Genomic DNA, 27,471 nt, shown 5'->3' on the forward strand with positions numbered 1-27,471 from the left:
GAATTTTAAGCCAGCTTTTTCACTTTTCTCTTTAACCCTCATCAAGAGTATCTTTAGTTGCTCTTCAATTTCTTCCATTAGAGTGGAGTCATTTGCATATCTGAGGTTGTTGACATTTCTCCTGGAAACCTTGGTTCCAGCTTGTGATTCATCCAGCCTGGCATTTCACATGATGTACTATCCATATAAGTTAAATAAACACAGTGACAATATACAGCCTTGTCGTACTCCTTTCCCAATTTTAAACCAGTCAGTAATTCCATATAAGGTTCTAATTTTTGCTCTTGACCTGCATACAGGTTTCTCAGGTGACAGGTAAGGTAGTCTGGTATTCTCATTTCTATAATAATATTCTACAGTTTGTTGTGATCCAAACAGTCAAAGATTTCAGCTTAGTCAACGAAGCAGAACCAGATGTTTTTCTAGCATTCCCTTGCATTCTCTATGATCCAATGAAAGTTGGCGATTTGATCGCTGGTTCCTCTTCCTTTTCTAAACCCAGCTTGTACATTTGGAAGTTCTTGGTTTGCATACTACCGAAGTCTAGCTTGAAAGATTTTGAGCATACCCTTACTAGCATGTGAAATGAGCACAACTGATATGAATACTAAATAATACAAAATTAGAAAAGGCAGAGGAACCAGAGATCAAATTGCCAACATCCGCTGGATCATGGAAAAAGCGAGAGAGTTCCAGAAAAACATCTATTTCTGCTTTATTGACTATGCCAAAGCCGCTGACTGTGTGGACCACAATAAACTGTGGAAAATTATTAAAGAGATGGGAATACCAGACCACCTGACCTGCCTCTTGAGAAACCTATATGCAGGTCAGGAAGCAACAGTTAGAACTGGACATGGAACAACAGACTGGTTCCAAATAGGAAAAGGAGTACGTCAAGGCTGTATATTATCACCCTGCTTATTCAACTTATATGCAGAGTACATCATGAGAAATGCTGGACTGGAAGAAACACAAGCTGGAATCAAGATTGCTGGGAGAAATATCCATAACCTCAGATATGCAGATGACATCACCCTTATGGCAGAAAGTGAAGAGGAGCTAAAAAGCCTCTTGATGAAAGTGAAAGAGGAGAGTGAAAAAGTTGGCTTAAAGCTCAACATTCAGAAAATGAAGATAATGGCATATGGTCCCATCATTTCATGGGAATCACTGCAGATGGTGACTGCAGCTGTGAAATTAAAAGACGCTTACTCCTTGGAAGAAAATTTATGACCAACCTAGATAGCATATTCAAAAGCAGAGACATTACTTTGCCAACTAAGATCCATCTAGTCTAGTCAGTAGTCATGTATGGATGTGAGAGTTGGCTTGTGAAGAAGGCTGAGCGCCGAAGAATTGATGCTTTTGAACTGTGGTGTTGGAGAAGACTCTTGAGAGTCCCTTGGACTGCAAGGAGATCCAACCAGTCCATTCTGAAGGAGATCAACCCTGGGATTTCTTTGGAAGGAATGATGCTAAAGCTGAAACTCCAGTATTTTGGCCACCTCATGAGAAAAGTTGACTCATTGGAAAAGACTCTGCTGCTGGGAAGGGTTGGGGGCAGGAGGAGAAGGGGACGACCAAGGATGAGATGGCTGGATGGCATCACTGACTTGATGGACGTGAGTCTGAGTGAACTCTGGGAGATGGTGATGAACAGGGAGGCCTGGCACGCTGCGATTCATGGGGTCACAAAGAGTCAGACACGACTGAGCAACTGAACTGAAATGAACTGAAGAAAGCATAAATGGTGTTAAAAATATAAACAGTACTGAAATATACCATTTTATTGTAAATTTAAGAACTTTCTTTAAAATGAAGATATAATTGAATTAACTGTAAAAGTTTTAAATAATCTTATTTTAATCGTGTTTACAAATTTTACTTTATGTCAAATGTCAAGTAAGAAGATAATGTGAAAATAAATTAAATCAGTGCTGAAGCTGTAGCTCCAATACTTTGGCCACCTAATGTGAAGAACTGACTCATTGGAAAAGACCCTAATGCTGGGAAAGATTGAAGGCAGGAGGAGAAGTATATGACAGAATGTGAGATCTGTTGGATGGCATCACCGACTTGAGGGACATGAGTTTGAGCAGGCTCCAGGAGTTGGTAATGGATAGGGAGGCCTGGTGTGCTGCAGTCCATAGGGTAGAAAAGAGTCAGACATAAGTGAGTGATTGAACTGAACTGAAAATGAAATCAATAGATTAAAATAATATTTCTTGATCATGCTAATCATCAGGGCAAATATGAAAGGATATGTGAGGGATAATAAGATCTATGATATATCATCCCTACTCTTAATAAGTTTGCTCAGGACTTCTCTGGAATACTTCCACCTCCTCCTCCTGACACTCTACTCCACAAGGTGAAATTTCATAAATATTTTAAGCTTCAAATGTCATACTGTCATTTTACTTATAAGCCTTTCTCTGACACATTTTAAATCGAATTTCTTCTTCTCTTCTCTACATACTTGCAAGAAGTAGATACTAGTGTGAGAACTAGAACTTAGTGTGACCCTCAATGAATTCCACCTCCTAGTGTTTATAGTTTTGAGTAAATCACCCTCCCCTTGAGTTTTGGGAGGACCCATGGCTTGCTTTTGATCAATTAAATAAGGCAAAGATGATGTGATGTCACTTTGTGATTACATTATGTCATTTAAGATAAGTTCTTAGCAAGCTAGAGCTAGAGGATTTTCCTGTGTACGTGATGAAATACACAGCCAGGTTGAAGAAGCCTACATGACAATAGAAAAAAAAAAAAAGAAAGAAAGAAAAGAAATAAATACAATCCTCAGTCGTGAAGCTACAAGGAAATGAATTCTTTTAGCTATTTAGATGAATTTAGAAGTAGAATCTTCCCCAGTGATGCCTCCATAAGTCTGGCCAACACCCTGGGTGCAATTTTATGAGACTCTGAACAGCAGATCCATCTAAAACATGCCTGGAATCCTGACCCATAGAAATTTCAAGATAATAAATGTGATTGGTTAAGAAATTATGTTCCTACTAGTTCGTTTTACAGATATATCAAACAAATACCCTATCCAGTTAGAGAAGGAAATTGCAAACCACTCCAGTGTCCTTGCCTGGAGAATCCCATGGACCAAGGAGCCTGGCGGGCTGGAGTCCATGGGGTTGCAAAGAGTCAGGCATGACTGAGTGACTAACAGACCCAATTCAGAACACTTTTTATTTCTTCTTAAATATTATTTTAACTACCTATGGTTGACACTAGGCTATGAGCTACTTATAAATTTGTTAATTATTCTCTATATAGAAGATAAGTACAAAATGTTTAGCAGATTTATTTATTTTGAATCTGCCTTCTCTCTCTCACACATACACACACACAAGCTATTTCTTGCAGCAAAATACTATTCTATGTATGTTAGTTGCATGAAAAAATAAATGAAAAATGAATGAGTTATTTATTACTTCCATTTTAATGATTAGGAAACTGAAGCCTGCAAATGTTATATAGCTTGTAAGTGGGAAAGCCAGGATATAAACTAGAGCATCTGGCTATAAATCCTGTACTTCTTCTGCTACAAACAGAATATACAAACATATATTATAGGATTACTGTGTTGTAGATTAAGTGAAATAAAACAGACAAATTGCTTAAAGGACTCACTAATATATAGTAGGATCTTAATAAATGCCCAATAAGTTTATAATGCCTAAGCTCCCAGAAAGCTAAAAACTCCAATTTGTACTGTTATAACAATCAGATCATCTTATCTCCAGAGTAATTTTGTTTGTACCTCCTTCTAAACTGTGTTTGTGTTACATTTAATTATGTATTTCAATAATCCTGCTTTATGTATTCTTTTTGCTATCACAAATATTTTTAAATTGTTGAGGGAAATAATAGGGTCGAGAATATTTTAGCAAATATGTTTTACTCAATAGTGCACATTTTGCAGAATATTTTATGTACCAGACATTTAGAAAATCAAAATGCTTGTAACTGATCAAGGCAGTATAACAGTTCATTAAATTCTAATATCTACATGACAAACAAGAGTAACACTGGTTTTCTACTTCCTTGGATGTTTCCATTCAGTAAAAACTGACTCTATTTTCTCTGGCCAGGCTTTTCTTTTCAAAATTTGTAACACTTCTGACAGGCTCTACCTAACCAAAGTGGCATGTCTATAAAGGTAGAACACAAATGGAAGGGTGAGAATTTGCTTTCTTTTTTTTAGTCATTAAAACCACAAAATACCTGAGATTTAATCTTTTTTTTTTCTTTAAATGTGAGAGGCATCTTATTGAGTTACATAGAGAAATTTAAAATTTTCATACAATTTTCATATCTCAACATTTGTACATCTATTCTCCTGGATATTAGTTTACTTGTAATATTTCCAGGTGTGTGTTAGTTGCTCAGTCATATCTAACTCTCTGCAATCCCATGGAGTGTAGCCTACCAGGCATCTCTGTCCTTGTGATGTTCCAGGCAAGAAAGCTGGAGTGGGCTGCTATTTCCTTCTCCAGGGAATTGTGCTGATCCAGGGATCAAACTCAGGTCTCCTGCACTGCAGGCAGACTCTTTACCATTTGAACCACCACTAAATTCCATTTGCAACTCCAATTCTTCACTTCTAAGAGAGATTAAAATTAAAATATATATATATATATATATTTTCTGAGCCATGTTAGAAATTATAGCAATCAGAAAATACTGCAGAGTGTCTATTTCAAACATTATGTGTGTGTTTTTCACAGAGGAAGAGAGAATTCTTGGGCTATCTTGGCTTTCACCTAACCACTGGTATTCATTTATTTGCTTAAAACAAAGTATCTGGAGATGTGAGTGAGTTTTTTTGTTTGTTTTGTTTTGTTTTGTTTTTAAGCAGTATGATTTATCAGCTATCAGTTCAGTTGCTCAGTCGTGTCCAACTCTTTGTGACCCCAGGGACTGTAGCAGGCTAAGCTTCTCTGTCCTTCACCAACACCCAGAGCTTGCTCAAACTCATTACCAGTTATACCAATTATTATTGCTTTACAAATTACTCCATAACTTTAAAAAGTATTTATGATTGTCATACACTGGTTGGGCACATCTGATGGTAAGTTTCAGCCTTGGCTGTTTGCAGCTCGGTTTACATTTGACCTGCTATCAACTGGAGGTTTGAGTGGAGGCTGTGACTCCAGGACAGTCAAATTCAAGTTTTAACTAGTTCTCTGGCCGTTAGATGGAGAAGGCTATCCTGGGCCTGTTCACATAGCAATAGTGGAATCTGACAGAAAAGTAGAAGAGCATAAGTTCTCTGAGGTGAAATCTTGGAACTGGCACACCATTACTTTTTCTACATGTTATTGAACAAAGCAAATTATAAGACCAGCCCATATAGAAGAGGTAAGTAGATTCTAATTTCTGATGAAACTATTGTAAAACTAACATTACAAAGATATGGCCCTAGCAGTGAGTTAAGATTTGAGGTGATTTTGAAAATAGCATACCGCAACATTTTGCCAGGAATTTCACTGAATGTACTACCTTTGCTAGTTTTTTTTTGTTTTGTTTTAAGTTATTAGACTCAGTTTGTGCCAAAATGAACTTAACATCTTACCCTTTTACACAGACTCTATGTTGGAGGAAGACAGAAACAGTACAATCTATTCTAGATGACCACTATTCCTCTCTTGTGGCTAGCCCCACTGCATAAGTGTTCCTATTCGATCTGCTCCATTTCCCGCTTCCTTGAGAATTCAGAGGCCACACAATCCTTGTTGGCTACACAAGCTGTAAGAGCATGAACTTTGTATTTAGAGAGACATAGCTGTGAAACCCAGCCATTGTCCCACTGAGTGACACTACACAGGTAATTTATCCTCTCAGTGTCTGTTTCCTTATCTTGAAAAAAAAATGAGTTTAATAGTCCATATCTCATAGGTCTCTTGTGAAGATTTAGAGATTGTAAATAGCTCAAGAGAGTGCTATTATACAGTAGGTGCTAAATACTTACCGATTCACTCTACTCCCATGGCTTTCTTGAAATGATTTCTTTTTTTTTTTCACTATAGTAAGTCTTGTCTCCAAAATTAAGCTCAGAACTGTTCACAAAGGAATAAACATAATTTTAAGTGAAGAAATATTTAAGCTGAATAAAGTAAAAGAGTAAACAAGTATATATATATATATATTATTCTAAGGTTTATTATTTTCTTGAGGATATTTTCATGACTTTTTTCTCATCAAATATATCCCCAAAGTGTATATTCCAAAGATGAATAATGACAATAAAGAGGAAAGCACTGTCACAGGTAGTATGCATTCTTTGTGGATATAAAGTATATTAATAACTCAATCATAACAATGTATACTGGGATGACATAATTAATCTTGGATATATTTGGGGGTCACCTTTAATAAGAGGATATTGAAGTTATTAATACAAATGAAAAGAAAAGACATAAAAAAGTGGCATTGATTCATAGGACAGCAGAATATATTACTTGGTGCAAGGTAATTATTTAAATGGTCTCCACTTAAACTGATGAGGTTAGAACCTCCTCAATTCCACAGGTATGTCTCCTCAGCCAGGCTTTCCAAAACCCAGTAAGGAAGTGAAGAATTTATATCCTTTCAGCAGAAATAATCTAGGTGAAACATTCAATCTCAGTAATGAGATTTAAAGTCTAATTTCATTCCATGTGGGGGTGAGAAAAAGCAGATTGTTTTAAAGTCACAGAGAAATGCTTGTAGGAGCCTTTTCAAATATATGTCCTTTCTCATTTAAATAAACAGCCCCACATCCTGACAACTATAAAGAGATCCCAAAGGGAATGTGACTGGTAAACATTGCATTCAGACAGGTTGTATGACAGGCTATACATTATTACACCTCAACTCCCCATAGCCTCATGAAATGATTCATAAATCCATGCCTGTTCACTTCCTGTCAGAAATACTCTTTACAACACATTGCCCAATCCAACCAGGTGGCTATAGTCCTATACTAACTCACGGACTCCTACATAAGGCCTCATTTAGACTATTTCTTAGGGCTGGTTTCTGTTATCCTAAGAAGTCTTTCTAAGTTTTCTGTCTGAGGTAAACGTCACTTTTTTCATCTTCTCATTGCCATTGCTGACTCCAGTCTTCATTCCTGACTTCTTGTCTCATTTCTGAAAACTCATCTTGCCTGGATCTATAGTATTATTTATGGTTTGGTTTTACAAAATTTTGTAAAGCTGTGCCCCATGGTCTTGCCATTTATTTTGTCACTTATACAATTGCTACAGTTAGAATCAGACATACAAAAATGAACTGATTAAAAACTGGGAAAGAGGTACAACAAGGGTGTATATTGTCACCGTGATTATTTACATTCTTTCCTGGAGAATCCCATGGATAGAGGAGCCTGGTAGGCTACAGTCCATGGGGTCGTGAAGAGTCTGACATGACTGAGAGACTTCACTTTCACTTTCACTTTCATGCAGAGTACATCAGGTATAATGCTGGGCTGGATGAATTACGAGGATTCAAGATTGCTGGGAGAAATATCAACAACCTCAGATAATCAGATGATAATACTCTAATGTCAGAAAGTGAAAAGGAACTAAAGAGCTTCTTGATAAGGGCAAAAGAAGAGAGTGAAAAAGCTGCTTAAAACTCAATATTCAATAAACAAAGATCATTGCATTCGGTCCCATCACTTCCTGGCAAATAGATGGGGAAAAAGTGGAAACAGTGGCAGATTTTATTTTCTTAGGCTACACAATCACTGTGGATGGTGACTGTATCCATGAAATTAAATGATGCTTGCTTCTTGGAAGAAAAACTATAATGAACCTATACAGCATATTAGAAAGCACAGACATCACTTTGCTGACAAGGGTCCATATAGTCAAAGCTATGGTTTTTAGTAGTCATGTATGGATATGAGTGTCAGACCATAAAGAAGGCTGAGAGCTGAAGAATTGATGCTGTTGAATTGTAGTCCTGGAGAAGACTCTTGAGAGTTCCTTAGACAGCAAGGAGATCAAGCATATAAATCCTAAAGGAAATCAACCCTGAATATTCATTGAAAAGACTGATGCTTGAAGCTGAAGTTCTGATACTTTGGCCACCTGATGCAAAGAGCTGACTCACTGGAAAATACCCTGATGCTGGGAAAGATGGAAGGCAGGAGAAGAATGCTGCAACAGAGGATGAAATGGTTAGATGGCATTACTTCCTCAATGGACATGAGTTTGAGCAAACTCCAGGAGATAATGAAGGACAGGGAAGCCTGGCATGCTGCAGTTCATGCAGTTGCAAACAGTCAGGTAGGACTTAGTGACTGAACAACAAAATAAGTGCTACATCTTGACTTCTTATTTAACTTTGCTGGACTTCTGGCTTCTGGGAAATGCCTGAGATCAAGGCTGTTCCAGGTCTTTCAGTGCTTGGTTTGCCTGGGCTTTTCCTGCCTCTTTAGTTTTACCAGATAGGCAGAGTCAAAGAGAAACCTTCTTCGTGGGCCTTGGTTTTGTTAATGACACAAAGAAGAATCTGAGGTCTTACCTGTGGCAAAAACAGGATTACTGAAGAAAGAACAGGAAAAAAAAAAAAAAAAAAACACACCTCAAAGGAGAGGTGGACCAAGTCAAGAGAGCTACTGGCCCTATAGGGTTTTTCAAGACAGGGCTTTCACATATTCATCCAGGTGGGTGTGGACTGACAGTGCTGATTAGTGAAAGCCGCTCAGTTGTATCTGACTCTTTGGGACTCCATGGGCTATAGAATCCAGGGAATTCTCTAGGCCAGAATACTGGAATAGGTATCCTTTCCCTTCTCCAGGGGATTGTCCCAACCCAGGGATCAAACCCAGGTCTCCCTCATTGCAGGCAGATTCTTTTTACCAGCTGAGCCACAAGGGGAAACCCACAATTCTGATTAAGGGTTGCAAATTACATAAAAACAGACTCTACTGTGCATGTCTTTCTCATAATTCAGTCTGCTATTATCAGATGTATGCATGTATAGAATAGTTATAAATCCTTAATAGGCTGCCTAAGGTCACTTGAGGACACAGCTGTGAACCAAGAGTGCACCAGCCAGAGTTGGAGAAGCCTCTGTGGTTATTTTGTAACATATCTGTGAGCTCTCCTGGGCTGTATTGGGGCATGTCTAAAGTGGGTTTAGACATCACCTTGAATCTTTTCAGCTGGGCCACCACCTGTTACTCAGGTCTAACTTCCTACTTAACATCCAGCTACTCTCTCCCTGTGATCAATACTCTCACCCATGTGCGTTTTGACAAGTTATATTCAATTCTTTGTTGATCAAAAGGGAGTTTGAGTTGCTTTAATTGCATAATGTACATGTACTGTTTTGAGAGTTCTCAAATATGGGTGTCTGTTTTGTATATCCAAAGGTACAGTAAGCATTTATTTTATAAAAAATAAAAAAAAATAATTTTCATTTCAGCACTCTATTTACACAATGAAGTCAATATTGTTTAATAAATGGGAGAGTAAGTCCCTTAGTGGGGTCTTCAAGGGTCACTCCAAAGTGACTGTTTAAATTACACTGCTGCTGCTGCTAAGTCGCTTCAGTCGTGTCAAGCTCTGTGCGACCCCATAGATGGCAGCCCACCAAGCTCCCCCATCCCTACTAGGAGTCTGCTTAGTCTGTTTAGTGAAAGTCGCTCAGTTGTGTCCGACTCTCTGTGACTCCATGAACTATACAGTCCATGGAATTCTCCAGTCCAGAATACTGGAGTGGGTTGCCTTTCCCTTCTCCAAGGGATTGTCCCAACCCAGGGATCGAACCCAGGTCTTACACATGGCAGGCAGATTCTTTACCAGATTAGCCACCAGAGAAGCCCAAGAATACTGGAGTGGGTAGCCTATCTCTTCTTCAGCAGATCTTCCTGACCAAAGAATCAAACCGGGGTCTTCTCCATTTCAGGGAGATTCACTAGCAGAGGGATGTGATAGTGAAGTATTTATTATCCTCACAGGTCCTGGGGAGGAAGGTACAGCATACCTTAGAGGGCCACACAAATTCACCGAAGGTACAAAGTTTGGTCATGGCAGGAAGGAAAAGTGCAGAGCAAGGATTTAAGCAAATGTCTGAATGGGATAGCTGTGGCATGTGAGAAGCCACAGTGTGACTAGGTCAAAATGGAAAGCAGAGGAATAAAATGGAAAGTCATCACAAGGCTTATTGCTCAAACATGTTGGAGACAAATAATAACCCAGAGACAAGCAATAATTAGGTAAAATTTAAAAACAAGCAAAGTGGGTGCTAGCACTCAGGGAGCTATTAAAGCAGAAAATTATATATTTACATTACAAATACATAAGTCATTCTTTCCCTTCTCAACCCTGGTTATTGTCATAATTGTATTTTGAAAAGCAATCATTCTTTTATTTTACAATATATTTTTATTATAAATACAATAAACAACAAATTTAAAGATATATATTGAAGACATAAATATTCTGAGCAAAAATCCTATTTTCTATACTGAAAATAGCATTGGTAACATTTTGCTATTTGGAAATGTCTCAGAAAATAAAGAAGTTGTTACTGTCTCTTATGCTGGCATTAAACAAGTCAATTTAAAACATACAAACCCATAAAGAAGGCTCTGCCAGGACTGCTGTCTCTCACTTTAAAGGCAAAGCTTAAAGACCTAAAAACTTTTTGGAGATTTAACTGTGTTGTAATATCCATAGGAGACTGACAGTGAAATCAAAATGTTAACATGAATTTCCAGTTGTGCCTCACATATGGTTTGTTCTCAATTACTTTTTATTTGCTGTTCCCTACACTTGAGTATCATTGTCCAAAACTATCACATAATTTGCTCCTTCACTTTCATTCATTGAGTTTTTCTTTATTTATTTTTAATATCACCTCAAAGAAGCTTTTGTTGATCACTTTACGGGTAGTAATCCCTTTCACTCTCTATCTCCACAATTCAGTTAATTTTTTCAAAGATGTGCCATTACCACATCTTTCTATATTCACACATACAAACATGCAGACATGCAATGCTATTGCCTATACTCTACAATAGCTTGTAACCTCCATTGTGGCAGAAAGTCTTACATGGACAAAAAGATACAAAGAAGCTTATCAGTAAACACACACACATACATATAATAGCACAGAATAATTCTTTTTGAGGGTTGAGTCTTCATACTTCAAAATAACAGAAGTTATGCGAGTGGCCAGCTTCCTGAATAGATAATTAGCATTACTAGACAAAATCTGGCTGCACAGGTGGCTAGGCAATGATGTCAGCTGCACCATAAGTCAGAGCTATTTAGGACCTTAAATAATTTTCAGGCCAAAGAGAATGATCCCCTACTAAACAAGAGATTTGCAATGAGTAGAGAATGGTTAATATTTTAGTTAGGAAACAACAAAATTATCATCAATTTTTAAGCTGTTAGTGGAAAAAAGTCCAAAGAAATGGTCAAATATTGAATAATGGGACTAATTTATGATGAGCAAAACTCCTACAGCAAATTGTATATCCCACCACTATATCTATACATTATGAAACAATAAAGTATAGATATAATTATGGATATAATGAAAAAGTAGGAAGTCAAGAAACACCTGGAGTAACAGGCAAATTTGGCTGTGGAATAAGGAATGAAGCAGGGCAAGGCTAATAAGAGTTTTGCCAAGAGAATGCATTGGTCATAGCAAACACCCTCTTCCAATAACACAAAAGAAGACTCAACACATACACATCACGAGATGGTCAACATCGAAACCAGACTGATTATATTCTTTTCAACCAAAAATGGAGAGGCTCTATACAGTCAGCAAAAACAAGACCAGAAGCTGACTGTGGCTCAGATCATGAGCTCCTTATTGCCAAATTCATACTGAAATTGAAGAAAGTAGGGAAAATCATTAGACCATTCAGGTATGACGTAAATCAAATTCTTTATGATTATACAGTGGAAGTGAGAAATAGATTTAAGGGACTAGATCTGATAGATAGAGTGCCTGATGAACTATGGATGGATGTTTGTGACATTGTACAGGAGGCAGGGAGCAACACCATCCCCATGGAAAAGAAACGCATAAAACCAAAATGGCTGTCTGGGGAGGCCTTACAAATAGCTGTGAAAAGAAGAGAAACAAAAAGCAAAGGAGAAGAGGAAAGATATAAGCATCTGAATGCAGAGTTCCAAAAAATAGCAGGAGAGATAAGAAAGACTTCCTCAGTGATCAATGCAAAGAAATAGAGGAAAACAACAGAACGGGAAAGACTAGAGATCTCTTCAAGAAAGTTAGAGATACTAAGGGAACATTTCATGCAACGATGGGCTTGATAAAAGGACAGAAATGGGATGGACTCAACAGAAGCAGAAGATATTAAGAAGAGATGGCAAGAATACACAGAAGAACTATACAAAAAAGATCCTCACGACCAAGATAATCATGATGGTGTGATCACTCACCTAGAACCAGATATCCTGAAATATGAAGTCAAGTGGGCCTTAGAAAGCATCACTATGAACAAAATTAGTGGAGGTGATGAAATTCCAGTTGAGCTATTTCAACTCATGAAAGATGATCCTGTGAAAGTGGCGCACTCAACATGCCTGCAAATTTTGAAAACTCAGCAGTGACCACAGGATTGAAAAAGGCCAGTTTTCATTCCAATGCCAAAGAAAGGCAGTGCCAAAGAATGCTCCAACTACCCCACAATTGCACTCATCTCACACGCTAGTCAAGTAATACTCAAAATTCTCCAAGCCAGGCTTCAGCAATACATGAACCGTAAATTTACTGATGTTCAAGCAGGTTTTAGAAAGGGCAGAGGAACCAGAGATCAAACTGCCAACATTGGCTGGATCATTGAAAAAGCAAGAGAGTTCCAGAAAAACATCTATTTCTGCTTTATTGACTATGCCAAAGCCTTTGACTGTGTGGATCACAATGAACAGTGGAAAATTCTGAAAGAGATGGAAGTACCACACCACCTGACTGGCCTCTTGAGAAACATATATGCGAGTCAGGAAGCAACAGTTAGAACTAGACATGGAACAACAGACTGGTTCCAAATATGAAAATGAGTATGTCAAGGCTGTATATTGTCACCCTGCTTATTTAACTTATATGCAGAGTATATCATGAGAAACACTGGGCTGGGAGAAACACAAGCTGGAATCAAGATTGCCGGGAGAAATATCAATAACCTCAGATACGCAGATGACACCACCCTTATGGCAGAAAGTGAAGAGGAACGAAAAAGCCTCTTGATGAAAGTGAAAGAGGAGAGTGAAAAAGTTGGCTTAAAGCTCAACATTCAGAAAACTAATACCATGATATCTGGCCCCATCACTTCATGGGCAGTAGACGGGGAAATAGTGGAAACAGTGTCAGACTTCATTTTTGGGGGGCTCCAAAATCAATACAGATGGTGATTGCAGCCATGAAATTAAAAGACGCTTACTCCTTGGAAGGAAAGTTATGAGCAACCAAGATAGCATATTCAAAAGCAGAGATATCATTTTGCCAACAAAGGTCTGTCTAGTCAAGGCTATGGTTTTTCCAATGGTCATGTATGGATGTGAGACTTGGACTGTGAAGAAAGCTGAGTGCCAAAGAATTGATGCTTTTGAACTTTGGTGTTGGAGAAAACTCTTATGGACTGCAAGCAGATCCAACCAGTCCATTCTAAAAGAGATCAGTCCTGGTGTTCTTTGGAAGGAATGATGCTAAAGCTGAAACTCTAGTACTGTGGCCATCTCATGTGAAAGTTTGACTCATTGCAAAAGTCTCTGATGCTGGGAGGAATTAGGGGCAGGAGGAGAAGGGGATAACAGAGGATGAGATGGCTGAATGGCATTACCAACTCAATGGACGTGAGTTTGAGTGAACACCAAGTGTTGGTGATAGACAGGGAGACCAGGCGTGTTGCAATTCATTGGGTCACAAAGAGTAGGACACGACTGAGTGACTGAACTGAACTGACCTGAACTGATGACACAATAGTTACACTCCTAATTTTTCTAGGGCAATTCCAATACCAAATCTTTTAAAACATTTTTGACAATACACATTGTCCCAAGTTTTCATTTAGAAAATAACCCATATTAATATAAGAAATGCTAATAATGAGGCATGCTTAGAAGGCATTCTTTGAAGGTATTTGCAGATTTTTCTAATTGCTTTCAGGTCATTGCATAAAATAGTAGGGAATCAAAAGTAAAGAATTCTTCCTGAACTCTATTTTTGAAAAATTATCTAAGTTTTATAACTCAGCTTTCAGTACAAGTAAATATATATAGTAATGTGTACTATTCCCATCATGGACAACAAAAGAGTCCAAAATGCAGTACTTATTTGCAATCTCAAAAATGACAGAATGAACTCTGTTCGTTTCCAAGGCAAACCATTCAATATCACAGTAATCCAAGTCTATGCCCCAACCAGTAACACTGAAGAAGCTGAAGTTGAACGGTTCTATGAAGACCTACAAGACCTTTTAAAACTAACACCCCCAAAAAATGTCCTTTTCATTATAGGGGACTGCAATGCAAAAGTAGGAAGTCAAGAAACACCTGCAGTAACAGGCAAATTTGGCCTTGGAATGCAGAATGAAGTAAGGCAAAGACTAATAGAGTTTTGCCAAGAAAATGCACCTGTCATAGCAAAAACCCTCTTCCAACAACACGAGAGAAGACTCTACACATGGACATCACCAGATGGTCAACACTGAAATCAGATTTGTTATATTCTCTGCAGCCAAAGATGGAGAAGCTCTATACAGTCAACAAAAACAAGACCAGGAGCTGACTGTGGCTCAGATCATGAACTACTTACTACCAAATTCAGATTTAAATTGAAGAAAGCAGGGAAAACCACTAGACTATTCAGGTATGACCTAAATCAAATCTCTTAATATTATACAATGGAAGTGAGAAATAGTTTTAAGGGCCTAGATTTGATAGAGTGCCTGATGAACTATGGACGGAGGTTCATGACATTGTACAGGAAGACAGGGATCAAGACTATCTGCATGGAAAAGAAATGCAAAAAAGCAAAATGGCTGTCTGGGGAAGCCTTACAAATAGCTATGAAAAGCAGAGAAGCGAAAAGTTAAGGAGAAAAGGAAAGATATAAGCATCCGAATGCAGAGTTCCAAAGAATAGCAGGAAGATATAAGAAAGCCTTCTTCAGCGATCAATGCAAAGAAATAGAGGAAAACAACAGAATGGGAAAGACTAGAGATCTCTTCAAGAAAATTAGAGATACCAAGAGAACATTTCATGCAAAGATGGGCTCTATAAAGGACAGAAATGGTATGGACCTAACAGAAGCAGAAGATATTAAGAAAAGGTGGCAAGAATACACAGAAGAACTATACAAAAAAGATCTTCACGACTCGGAAAATCACAGTGGTGTGATCACTCACCTAGAGTCAGACATCCTGGAATGTGAAGTCAAGTGGGCCTTAGAAAGCATCTCTATGAACAAAGCTAGTAGAGGTGATGGCAATCCGGTTGAGCTATTTCAAATCCTAGAAGATGATGCTGTGAAAGTGCTGCACTCAAAATGCCCGCAAATTTGGAAAACTCAGCAGTGGCCACAGGACTGGAAAATGTCAGTTTTCATTCCAATCCCAAAGAAAGGCAATGCCAAAGAATGCTCAAACTACCACACAATTGCACTCATCTCACAAGCTAGCAAAGTAATGCTCAAAATTCTCCAAGCCAGACTTTAGCAATACGTGAATCGCTAACTTCCAGATGTTCAAGCTGGTTTTACAAAAAGCAGAGGAACCAGGGATCAAATTGCCAACATCCGCCAGATCACTGAAAAAGCAAGATAGTTCCAGGAACACATCTATTTCTGCTTTATTGACTATAACAAAGCCTTTGACTGTGTGGATCACAATCAACTGTGGAAAATTCTGAAAGAGATGGGAATACCAGACCACCTGACCTGCCTCTTGAGAAATCTGTATGCAGGCCAGAAAGCAACAGTTAGAACTGGACATGGAACAACAGACTGGTTACAAATAGGAAAAGGAGTATGTTCAGGCTGTATATTGTCACTCTGCTTATTTAACTTATATGCAGAGTACACCATAAGAAACACTGGGCTGGAAGAAACGAAAGCTGGAATGAAGATTCCTGGGAGAAATATCCATAACCTCAGATATGCAGATGACACCACCCTTATGGCAGAATGTGAAGAGGAACTAAAAAACCTCTTGATGAAAGTGAAAGAGGAGAGTGAAAAAGTTGGCTTAAAGCTCAACATTCAGAAAACGAAGATAATGGCATCTCGTCCCATCACTTCATGGGCAGTAGATGGGGGAACAGTGCAAACAGTTTCAGACTTTATTTTAAAGGGCGCCAAAATCACTGCAGATGTGATTGCAGCCATGAAATTAAAAGACGATTACTCCTTGAAAGGAAAGTTATGAGCAACCTAGACAGCATATTGAAGAGCAGAGACATTACTTTGCCAACAAAGGTCCATCTAGTCAAGGCTATTGTTTTTCCAGTAATCATGTATGGATGTGAGAGTTGGACTGTGAAGAAGGCTGAGCACCGAAGAATTGATGCTTTTGAACTGTGGTGTTGGAGAAGACTCTTGAGAGTCCCTTGGACTGCAAGGAGATCCAACCAATCCATTCTGAAGGAGATCAACCTTGGGATTTCTTTGGAAGGAATGATGCTAAAGCTAAAACTTCAGTACTTTGGCCACCTCATGCGAAGAGTTTACTCATTGGAAAAGACTGTGATGCTGGGAAGGATTGGGGGCAGGAGAAGAAGGGGACGACAGAGGATGAGATGGCTGGATGCCGTCACTGACTTCATAGACATGAGTCTGAGTGAACTCTGGGAGTTGGTGATGGAGAGGGAGGCCTGGAGTGCTGCGATTCATGGGGTCGCAAAGAGTCAGACAGACTGAGCGACTGAACTGAACTGAACTGATTCCACTATTTGTATAGTACTAATAAGTAGAACCATGACTAGTCAAAAAACATATAAAATAGTCATATACTTTAGAATTCAAATATGTCAGTCATTCCTGAATCTCCTGTAGGAATCCATGGAATATGAATTTATTTACGAGGTCTGTGTTCTTAACCTTGACCTTGAACTAACTCTGGAAATATGCTATTTGAGAATAAGTATATTAAAGCATTGTGACAGAATATAATTCCTTTGTTCTCGGTGAATTGTACATGTTAACTATATGTTTAATAGTTTATTAGGCTGTAATTATGTAAATCTGAGGTCTACAAGAGCTGATCTACAACAGCTCTTGTAGAATTAAGTAGTAACTGTGGTTGGTGACAGTAAATGTTTTGAATCATTTGTGGAATCAGAAGGAGGCCTTCATTGCTTTTCTGCTGATGTGCTCAGAATTGGAGGTTCTCAGAAACTTGGGAATGAGGTGAAAAATGGAGACAGTTTTGTCATGGTTTAATTTTTGAAAAAAATACTCCTTCAAAGTGTATGTATCACATGGCTCTTTATGAAATGATCTTACTTAAATCAACTGAGAACAGGTTATAACAATGTATAGCTTGCAGAACTATATTTTCATTGAGATGGAATATTGGATTTGTTTGGGAAAAATTGTCTTTGGTCAAATAAAGAGAGAAAATAAGTTTGTACTTAATTAAATAGGTTCTTATATTGAAAGGCTTTTCAGAACTATAATTATGCTAGTGATAATCATGACAAGGCCACCAAATACCATTTCACAAAGAATCACCGGCGACAAATGTTCTGAAAAACACAATTTGCAAAGCCCTTACTTGGGACAACAGTAGAATAATACTTTACCTCAAAGTAAGAGTAGACTCTAAAATAATGATTAATTAAAACCTTTCAGAAAAACGCAATGGTACAAAGATAAATGGACAAATGATAGAAATACAGAGATTTACATTTGACATGGGCCTAAAGAATATATATATATGTTCTTATATGTATCAGCATACTGACAGTCAGTATGCTGACTGTTAAAGGTGCAGAAATCTAGATTGTAGAAAGTAAGGCAAGACAGGGTTGTGAGAAAGGAAGTCATTCATGCAGGAATTCATTTAGCTATTAAGCAAATATTTACTTAGAACCTGTTATGTGAAATATGTTGCTTTAGGTGCTATAAATACAGAGGGGAGCATGACAGACAGCACCTATAGCACCTAAATTCACTTAAGTCGAAACTTACCTACAAAACAGAAATAGAGTTGCTAATGTAGAAAACAAACATAGTTACCAGGGCATAATGTGCTGGGGGAAGAGGAGTTGGGGGTGAGAAGAAACATGTTGGGATATTGAGATTTACATATACACACTTCTATATGTAAAATTGGAGAAAGGCATGGCATCCCACTCCAGTGTTTTTGTCTGGAGAATCCATGGACAGAGGAGCCTGGCAGGCTACAGACCATAGGGTAGCAAAGAGTCTGACATGACTGAAGCAACTTAACACCTATACATAAAATATATGACTGATAGGGACCTACTGTATAATACAGGAAACCTTACTCAATACTCTGTAATGGCCTATGTGGGAAATAATCTAAAAAAGAGTATGTATGTATATATATGTATAAGTGACACATAACATATATATAATTAATACAACATGGGAAATCGACTATACTCCAATAAATTTTTCAAAAAATCTACATAAAAATCATAAATGAACTCTGGTTATTTTAAAAAAAAAACATTTATTGGAATAAATACTTCTTTGACTCTTGTTTTATTCACTATTTGTCATGTTCTTTAGTTACACCATTCAGTTGAGTTCAGTTCAGTCGCTCAGTTGTGTCTTACTCTTTGTGACCCAATGAATCGCAGCACTCCAGGCCTCCCTCTCCATCACCAACTCCCGGAGTTCACTCAGACTCATGTCCATTGAGTCAGTGATGCCATCCAGCCATCTCATCCTCTGTTGTCCCCTTCTCCTCTTGCCCCTAATCCCTCCCAGCATCAGAGTCTTCAATGAGTCAACTCTTCGCATACAGTGGCCAAATTATTGGAGTTTCAGCTTTAGCATCATTCCTTCCAAAGAAATCCCAGGGCTGATATCCTTCAGAATGGATTGGTTGGATCTCCTTGCAGTCCAAGGGACTCTCAAGAGTCTTCTTCAACATCACAGTTCAAAAGCATAAATTCTTCGGCGCTCAGCTTTCTTCACAGTTCAACTCTCACATCCATACATGACCACTGGAAAAACCGTAGCCTTGACTAGATGGACCTTTGTCGGCAAAGTAATGTCTCTGCTTTTGAATATGCTATCTAGTTTGCTCATAACTTTCCTTCCAAGAAGTAAGCGTCTTTTCATTTCATGTTGGCAATCACCATCTGCGGTGATTTTAGAGCACAAAAAATAAAGTCTGACACTGTTTCCACTGTTTCCCCATCTACTTCCCATGAAGTGATGGGGCCAGTTTCCATCATCTTAGTTTTCTGAATGTTGAACTTTAAGCCAACTTTTTCACTTTCACCAAGAGGCTTCTTAGCTCCTCTTTACTTTCTGCCATAAGGGTGGTATTATTTGAATATCTGAGATTAATGATATTTCTCCCGGTAATCTTTATTGTAGCTTGTGCTTCTTCCAGCTCAGCTTTTCTCATGATGTACTCTGCATATAAGTTAAATAAGCATGGTGACAATACACAGCCTTGACATACTCCTTTTCCTATTTGAAACCAATCTGTTGTTCCATGTTCAGTTCTGATTGTTGCTTTCTCACCTGCATGTAGGTTTCTCAAAAGGCAGGTCAGGTGGTCTGGTATTCCCATCTCTTTCAGAATTTTCCACAGTTGATTGTGATCCACACAGTCAAAGGCTTTGGCATAGTCAATAAAGCAGAAATAGATGTGTTTCTGGAACTCTCTTGCTTTTTCAATGATCCAGCGGATGTTGGCAATTTGATCTCTGTTTCCTCTGCCTTTTCTAGAAACAGCTTGAACATCTGGAAGTTCACAGTTCTCATATTGCTGAAGCCTGATTGGAGAAATTTGAGCATTACTTTACTAGTGTGTGAGATGAGTGCAATTGTGCGGTAGTTTGAGCATTCTTTGTTATTGCCTTTCTTTGGAATTAGAATGACAACTGACCTTTTCCAGTCCTGTGGCCATTTCTGAGTTTTCCAAACTTGTTGGCATATTGAGTGCAGCACTTTCACAGAATCATCTTTCAGGATTTGAAATAGCTCAAGTGGAATTCTATCACCTCCACTAGCTTTCTCCACCATTAAACCATCTTAAAAATATAAAGGTGTGAATTTCTACTTTTCAGAATAGCCATTATGAGAGAAATAGATATCCTGCTTCCTATTCTTTAGTAGTCTGTCAGCATCTTGGCATGTGTCAGAGACTCAAGTACAAAAGAAGAAAGTGGAATGGAAAATGGGAAAGAAAGGAGAAATGAGGAGAATATCTGGAGTGTATATATATGTGTGTATATATATATATTCCTTTTAGCATAGATATGTCTTTTAATATGTATATTCCTTTAAATATATATTTCTTTTTCATATATATTATTTTAATAAACATACAGACACACATATGTAAATATATATGGGCTTCCCTAATAGCTCAGCTGGTAAAGACTCTACCTGCAATTCAAAAGATCCCGGTTTGATCCTTGGTTTGGGAAGATGCTCTAGACCATGGGCATGATAACCCACTCCAGTATTCTTGCCTGGAGAACCCCCATGGACAGAGGAGCCTGTTGGGCTATAGCCCATGGGGACTCAAAGAGTCAGACACGACTAAGCACAAGCACTATATATGTGTGTGTGTGTGTATATATATATACTTTTATATATTATATATATTATATAATATATTATTTTTGAATAAAGGAGAGCTACAAAATGAGGTTGATCCAGAACTGACAGTAAGAAGGATAGTTAAGAGCAAGAACCTAGCCTACCTCCAGGAGCACATGTTCCATCTGTAACAATTTCTAGGATGTGGTGACTCAAATACGTTAATGATCATTTGTCAGGGTGGAAATAACTCCTTTCGTTTGTTATTAGATTAACTATACAGAAGGCTAAAAATTATGATAAGTGTAAGTCTAGAACTTCTAAATCTAAGTGATGATTATATCATCACTAACTGTTTGTTAACTTTTCAATGATTTTCAGTCCCTTGTGTATGTATGTGTACGTATTAGTCACTCGGTCATGTCCAACTCTATGCAACTGCATGATCTATAGTCTGCCAGGTTCCTCTGTCCGTGGGATTCTCCAGGCAAGAATACTGCAGTTCAATCCCCTGGTGGTTTATTAATTAGACATTACAGTGTCTATCGCTGATAATATAGGCTGACAGTACAAGACAAGTACTTGAACATTATATATTTTTTGTTTAATTTATCAAATGTCACCTGTCAGCAAAACATACACCCATAATCAGTTCAATAAGAAGATAGTAAAGAGCTTTTGAGGAGGATGAACCATATAGTTCCCTGCTTTCTCAAAATACCTACATGTTAGAATCATAAAGAAATAAAAATTGTTGTTTAAAACTACTCACTCAAAGCACAAATATCCTAACAAAGAATTCACTCATTGTTTTCACATAGACTTCAATTTAAAAAGACAGTAAAGTGGAAAACATGGTTACATGCACAGTCTTTCAGGAACCTGTAAAGATGCTTAAAGATAGTTACTTTTTTTGCAAAAGCTGAACCTATGTAGTGCTAGGGATTCAAAAAGTGTGAAAGTTCTAGTAAATGCATAGGACTTAGTATTATAATCTCACCTATGATGAGAAAAGAAACTATGGTTTAAAGATGTTTCTTATCCCCATTATTTATAATTTGACACTCTCCGTTTTCTTAGTTGTCAAGTATGCATATACAAATTTCAAATAAGACTTCAATACACTGAAAATTCAAGTCATGCATATAAGGCATGTATAGGCTCTCACTGACTTTTCTTTTGTCTGCCAATATACAGTAATACTTGGTGATGATTAAAAAAATAAAATCACTGTATTTCACATATCCTCTACAAGTATGGTCTTCCAAATGCTTCAGCTACTCCTCTATCCTAGTTTACTAAATCAATTTTAAATACTTTTATTTTTAAAAAATATAAAACATTGAAACTGAAAATCACTAACAAAGGAAGCCAAATAAATTATTTGCTTAGCAAAGATTTGTTTTTTTCCTCCTACAGTCTATTAATTTTTTTTCCCCTAAAAGTGGGTTGTAGTAGGAAAAAATAATAAAAGAAAAGAATGTCATGCACAGTGATTCTGCCTTTTTTAGAGATATTGCAAATGACTATATCATTTATGGTGGAAAGATATTGTTAGTAGACTAATCAAACCAATCATATTTTGTCAGTTATGAGGTTCCCATGTTAACAGCTCCCCCTATCATCACATTTCCATTAGACAGGAGCCACATTTAGACCCTGTGCTTGCATCATACAATTGAATGTGTGCATGCTCAGTTGCTCAGTCATGTCCAACTCTTTGCAACTCGCTCAATTGTAGCCTGCCAGGTTTTTCTGTTTATGGAATTTACCAGGCAAGAATACTGGAGTGGGTTGTCATTTTGTATTCCAGGGTATCTCCCCTACCCAGAGATTGACCTCATGTCTCCTACATTGGCAAGCTGATTCTTTATCACTGCACCACCTGGGAAGAAGTTTAGACTCATTAGCTGTATGTTATATCTCTACAGTTCCCTCCTTAATAAGGTCAATCATGTGAACACAGCCCAATGCCACAGCAGAGGCTGAAGGCATTCATTCCCTCACTCATTCATTTGATATTTATTGGAGCCTACCATGTGCCTTAGTACCATGCTAAACATAGTTTGGAAATACATGGTGATGGTGAAATAGGATACTGAGATAAGTGCTTGGAGGAAACAAGGTAAAAATGAAAACAGATAAATTCAAACCAACAGTACAAATATTAGTACAATTTCTGATTTGTGTGTATTTGAATAGAAACAAATGGTTCAATTTTTTAAGCTTGTTTGTTTAAACAGTTTTTATTTGAAGTAGGAATGATATGATTTCAGTATCTAAGTGTTTAGCATTATACTTATTACATGCCTTTACTTTTAAACATTTAATGAAAGAAATACTTTTCTAATTAGCACAGAGATCTAAATTATTTTAGGAAATATAGAACTCTATATACTCATTAATTATACCTTGTGATATCAGATGTTTTTAAATTCTTCCAACTATTTGCCTAACCAGAAAATTGCCTATCAAATTTGAATTCTTGTGAATTATTTGTATAATTTTAATTTTCAACCGCCATTATTTACCACTAATCTTTAGTGATTTCTATACAGGGCTCTTTCTCCTGCTGTTAATGTGTTGCTGCTTGCACTGAAAGGCCAGCCACACATATTAGAACTGTGTATAAAATAAAATAATCTGCAAGCAATATCCAGAAATTACCTTTTGTGAAAAAGAACAGATTATCCTATCCATTGACTGTGCGACATTAATATTTCTTAAAGCAGAAGCATCACTTTACCGACAAAGGTCCCTATAGTCAAAGCTATGTTTTTTCCAGTAGTCACGTATGGATGTGAGAGTTGAACTATACAGAAGGCTGAGCACTGTAGAACTGATGATTTTGAACTGTGGTGCTGCAGAAGACTCTCGAATGTCCCTTGGACAACAAGGAGATCAAACCAGTCAATCCTAAAGGAAATCAACCCTGAATAACTATTGGAAGGACTGGTACTGAAGCTGAAGCTCCATATTTTGGCCACCTGATGTGAAGAACTGACCCATTGGAAAAGACCCTAATGATGGTGTTAGGTAGTTAAAATAGAAAACAAGAGTCCAGAATGATGGTGGCTAAAAGACAAGGAAGGGAAAAGCCAAATTAGCCAAGGACCTCGACCAGTTTTTGCGAAAACCTTATATACCCTAAGTGTACATGGCCAAACCCATCTCCCCAAATTCCCTGAAACTAGTCTGAACAAAGGAAAAGAAAGATACAATAAAAAGTTAACCTGTGATTCATATGCCTTAAGCCTAGGTGGTTAATAGTGGGCAAGTATCACTAGGCCTGAGATCATATCCCAATAAGCATAATAGAATTTATGATTCTAATCAGTTACACAGATAATTAGGGTATTCTTTTAGGCAAAGGAGAGTCTAGGTATGAGCCCTGGGGCTCTTCCTTCCAGGGGCCTGGTTTTCCAGTTGGTATGTCATTTCCATAGATACTGGGATTATAGCTCATAGTCCACAGTCTGGCCCAAGATGGAGTTCTGCTTTCAAGATGGAGCCTGTTCTGTCTGTATCCTCCTTCCATAAGAGATGCACAGATTCATAAATTTCAAATAGGTAAGGTGTTATAAGATCTTCTATAGAAATAAGGGTGTTGGTCATATTTATTTGTAAGCGAAAATGGTCACTGAAGAGTAGCTATAAAGTGTTTAAATAAGAGAGTGATCTTAACAGATATGTGCCTGTATGTGTGTGCAAAAACACAGTCTGTATTTTAAATGGTGGATTGAGTAAGAAACATTATACACATAGTCAAGATACGTACCTATGTGTAATTTAATAAAAGTCTATTCTAAAAGATTTATTAAATATACAAGATGGACTCTCCAAAGTCCTTTTTATATCATTTATAGATACCAAAATCTTATCTCAAATAATCACTGCCATCTATCTCATTCCCCCAACATGCCTTCTTTCCAGCTTATAACGAAGTCATACAATTCAACCTTTCCCTGCTGCATGTTTCCTTTTATTTGATGCCATTTTGACCACATTTATATCGTTCTCATTATCAAATGCATTTCTGTCATTAACAGGTGTCATCTTCATCAGTTAAAAACTTATCCATTCTTCAAGATAGAGCTCCAGTGTTAGCTTCCCAATGAATGTCTTTATTCATCATTAATATAGCTCCCTTTTCTGTTACATAGCAGCATTTTGTTTGTATTTTTAGTACCAGATGTATCACAACTTGCCAAATATTTTAAATGTGTATCCATGCATGTTTCAGAGAGTTCCAGAAAAACATCTATTTCTGCTTTATTGACTATGCCAAAGCCTTTGACTGTGTGGATAACAATAAACTGGAAAATTCTGAAAGGTGGGAATACCAGACCACCTGACCTGCCTCCTGAGAAACCTACATGCAGGTCAGAAAGCAACAGTTAGAACTGGACATGGAACAACAGACTGGTTTCAAATAGGAAAAGACAGTATATCAGGGCTGTATATTGTCACCCTGCTTATTTAACTTCTATGCATAGTACATCATGAGAAACGCTGGGCTGGAAGAAGCACAAGCTAGAATCAAGATAGCCAGGAGAAATATCAATAACCTCAGATATGAAGATTACCCCACTTTTATGGCAGAAAGTGAAGAGGAACTAAGAAGCCTCTTGATGAAAGTAAAAGAGGACAGTGAAAATGTTGGCTTAAAGCTCAACATTCAGAAAACGAAGATCATGGCATCCGGTTCCATCACCTCATGGGAAATAGATGGGGAAACAGTGGAAACAGTAAGGTAAGGTAAAGGTAAAGTCGGTCAGTCATGCCTGACTCTTTGCAACCCCATGGGCTGTAGCCTACCAGGCTCCTCTATCCATGGGATTTTCCAGGCAATAGTACTGGAATGGATTGCCATTTCCTTCTCAAGGGGATCTTCCCGACCCAGGGATCCAACCCAGTTCTCCCACATTGTAGACAGACGCTTAACCGTCTGAGCCACCACCCAGGTTCAACAGAGCTGGACATGACTGAGCAACTAACATGTAATAAAGCGCTTAGACCTCTGCTTAGTATGTGGTTTGCACAGCATATATGGGGCATGACAATATCAGTGAGAAAGACAGACATATAAGGCACATCTTCAGTATAAGTCAATCATTACAAGCTCACTGCTTAGGTCCCACAGACCACCAGGGCAGGTTGAATCTTTTCTAGTATTACAATCGTTCACATCCTTGGCCTTTGAGCCTCCCAGGGATGTAGACACAGAGGTTTCAAACCCCCCACAGGAGCCTCTGTCACACTGTGGGGTCAGCTGAAGGGGAGGCAGAGGGTGCTCTGGAAGGGGTCTGACCTTGTGTCCTTTATGACAAAGGAGTGCACTCTCTCTCTGCCTCAGCTCTGGAGTCCCAGCTGCTAGCACATCAAATGGCCCTAAGATTGGATTCTTGTTCAGAGAGGAGACAAGGGGTTTTTGCTCCAATGAATATACAAAGGTGAGTCTGGGCCTTCTTCAGACGTATCCTTCACAGGCATTTTCACATGACACATAGAAAAGGGGTCTTTCCTTACTGCAACAGTAATATGCACCTACTGTAAAAATTCAACCATTCAAAAGGATAGGACATAGTGAAAGTATGGTCTGAATTGTTTCCCAACCTTCAGTTGCCTGGGACTAACTAACAGATCTCCAGGTACCTGCCTTCTGAGCTTCTCCTCAAATTCAAAAGGATACCACACACCACACATACACTCACCCTCACATGCACCCCATATATCCTTTCACCCTCAGACATACACACCCACACATCCTCACCCTAACATACCTCCTCAGTTTCACACACCTACCCTTACTGCCTCCCCTATACCCTCACACACCCAACACTCTAATCTATACAAAAGGAGATCATACATATATACAGAACACACTTATGAAAGAGGCAGGCATCCAGCTATTTCTTTCTGATGCTAGCAGCTTCACACAGGATGCTGCCCCTATAACCTTTGGATATTTTTTGGGTTTTTCCCTGACTGCCCAGACCTTTGGTTTTCATGTTGGGCAAATGGGAATGAGAGTAACATTGCCAAACTCATAGAGTGTCTGAGAATCTCAAGTGGGATTTACAATTAACATGAAATCACTCTGCAAATTGTCAAGTGTAAGAGGAAACAGTGTCAGACTTTATTTTGGGGGGCTCAAAAATCACTGCAGATGGTGATTGCAGCGATGAAATTAAAAGATGCTTACTCTTTAGAAGGAAAGTTATGACCAACCTAGATAGCATATTCAAAAGCAGAGACATTACTTTGCCAACAAAGTTCTGCCTAGTCAAGGCTATGTTTTTTTCCAGCGGTCATGTATTGATGTGAGAGTTGGACTGTGAAGACAGCTGAGTGCCGAAGAATCGATGCTTTTGAACTGTGATGTGGAGAAGACTCTTGGGAGTCCCTTGGACTTCAAGGAGAGCCAACCAGTCCATCCTAAAGGAGATCAGTTCTGAGTATTCACTGGAAGAACTGATGCTGAAGCTGAAACTCCAATACTTTGGCCACCTCATGCGAAGAGTTGACTCATTGGAAAAGACCCTGATGCTGGGAGGAATTGGGGGCAGGAGGAGAAGGGGACGACCGAGGATGAGATGGCTGGACGGCCTCACTGACTCGATGGACATGAGTTTGAGTGAACTCTGGGAATTGGTGATGGACAGGGAGGCCTGGTGTGCTGTGATTCATGGGGTCGCAAAGAGTCGGACATGACTGAGCGAC

The sequence above is a fragment of the Ovis canadensis genome, chromosome 6 (genome assembly GCF_042477335.2).
Source record: "Ovis canadensis isolate MfBH-ARS-UI-01 breed Bighorn chromosome 6, ARS-UI_OviCan_v2, whole genome shotgun sequence".
Taxonomy (NCBI): domain Eukaryota; kingdom Metazoa; phylum Chordata; class Mammalia; order Artiodactyla; family Bovidae; genus Ovis; species Ovis canadensis.